This window comes from Echinops telfairi, unplaced genomic scaffold (genome assembly GCF_000313985.2).
Source record: "Echinops telfairi isolate 266 unplaced genomic scaffold, ASM31398v2 ScPeMD7_7469;HRSCAF=8507_1, whole genome shotgun sequence".
Classification (NCBI taxonomy): Eukaryota; Metazoa; Chordata; class Mammalia; order Afrosoricida; family Tenrecidae; genus Echinops; species Echinops telfairi.
In genome coordinates, this window is record NW_022111373.1 from 115,546,913 (window position 1) to 115,549,236 (window position 2,324).

Consider the following 2,324-nt stretch of genomic DNA (forward strand, 5'->3'; position numbering starts at 1 on the left):
CTCATCTTTCTCCCAAGGAGCAGCTGGTGGGTTCAAACTGCTGACCTTGAAGTTGGCAGTCCAACTTGAAACCCACTTTGCCACCAGTGTTCCTGAAATACAGAAAATGACAAAAACAAAACAAACTAGAAAAACAATTGAGGTAATTATGCCGCATAAGTAATTTGAGGCCTGAAGTTGGATTTAATAATCCACCTGAATTAATAATTTAATCATCTAAATATGTCCAATGGATATTCATTTAGTTTAAGTTCTCTGGACGTCAGCTTAGATTTTCTCCTCAAAGTATTAGCTTTCAAAAAGCCTCATCTTTTTTCCCAGGGAGAAGGTGGTGGTTTTGAACTGCTGATCTTGTGAATCACAGCCCAAGGTGTAGGAGAATTGTAGAGCTGCAGTCTCGTGGTCCTCAGCCAGACCAGCAACCAGAAACAGATGATGCAAACTTAGAAGGCTGTTGCTGTTGTTAGGTGTGATTGACCTTATGCCCAACAGAACAAAACCCTGCCTGGTCCTGTGCCAGCCTCTCAACCCTTCCTGTGCTGAGCCCCTGGTTGCAGCCACCCTGTCAATCTCTCTTTGAGGACCTTCCTCTTTTTGGCTACCCCTCTACTTTACCCAGCATAATGTCTTTTTCCAGGGACTGGTCTTTCCTGACAATAATGTCCACATTTGTAACAAAAAGTCTCATCAGCCTTGCCTCTAAGGAGCAGTCTGACTGTATTGACTTCTTAATTCAAAAAGCCTTGTTACTTGGACTTGAACGATCTCTTCTTGGCTGTGACATTGTCTCTGTAACAACATTGATAAAGTCATTCCTTAAGTACCCCATATGCAGCAGCAGTTTGCTATGTCACAATCTTGCTATGTCTGAGACCTCTGTGGCAGCCACTGGGCCAATCCGTCTCCTGGAAGGTCTTCCTTTTTTGTGCTGAGCCTCTGCATTAGCAAGTAAAATGTCCTTCTCCAGGGACTGATCCCTGATCCAAAGTACATGGCAGTGGATGCTGCCCACCGAGGAGCCTGTGAGGACATGGGGAGTAGAGGTGGTGGAGTCTTCAGGTGCTACCCAGACCCTGGTGTGAGGGTGAGGTCATCAGGTCTTCCCTGCCATGTCGTGTCCTAGGCTGTGGAGGAGCACGCCCAAAACACGGATAGCAAGGAGTTCAAGTCACTGATAAATCTGCCTCCAGCGACCAGTAGAATAGATGGGGGGAAAAAGCAAAGCAGTCTGGACCATTTTGGACAGAGAGTCAAGGCAGTCTTCCAAATCTTCTAGCTGAGATTCACCGATACATTGATAAATTCATTCCTTAAGTACCCCATATGCAGCAGCAGTTTGGGAATTTCTCAACTACACCCTGTAGGAGTGCTCTGGGGAAACAGTGGTGAAGCCTTATCCCATAAACTAGGCCACATTATTGATATTGGTTAAGAAGTAGTTGTTTTTTGCCCTAAGATAGATTTCTTTGGAGGTAGCCTAATTATACTTAAGCAGTTTTCCAATTATTGTATTCAAAACAAGGCGCATGAAGATTAGAATAGCTAATGGAATTAGGCGAATATTTTAATGCATCCGTCTTGTTAGTGACGCCCTGTCATGTCTGTGGAGAGCAAAGAACACAGGTGACCTCACTGAAGGCTCCCTTTCAATGCTTCATTGCTGGCTTCTCTCAGGAGGGAGACCAGTGATTCCAGTATATCAACTGGACATGTTCATGCAACTAAGCAAGATATGGCCCACCTTGCCTGCCTGGGGGTGGGGGGGTGTTAGTGACTTTTTATCTCTTTAGGGGACTTTTTATACCTCTTCTCTAATTCATTGTCTACAAATTTTCACAGTAATTTTAATGTAGAAATCCTATTTTCATGCAATCCGATGATTGTGTGTGCCCTACAGCCAATTGAGGACAGAAATGAGAATCTTTCCCATTGTCAGATTAGAGGGAAAGATTAAATTAGAAGAACGTTTTGCCCCATCAAGATAACAAATCAACATGATGTAAGTTTTTTTAAAAATTGTTTTATTAGGGGCTCATACGACTCTTATCACAATCCATACATACATCAATTGTGTAAAGCACATTTGTACATTCATCGCCCTCGTTATTCTCAAAACATTTGCTCTCCACTTAAGCCCCCGGCATCAGGTCTTCATTTTTCCCCCTCCCTCCTCCATCTCCCATCCCTCATGAATCCTTGATAATTTATAAATTATTATTTTGTCTTATCTTGCCCTGTCCAATGTCTCCCTTAACCCACTTTTCTGTTGTCCATCCCCCAGGGAGGAGGTCACATATAGATCCTTGTAATCGGTTCCCTCTTTC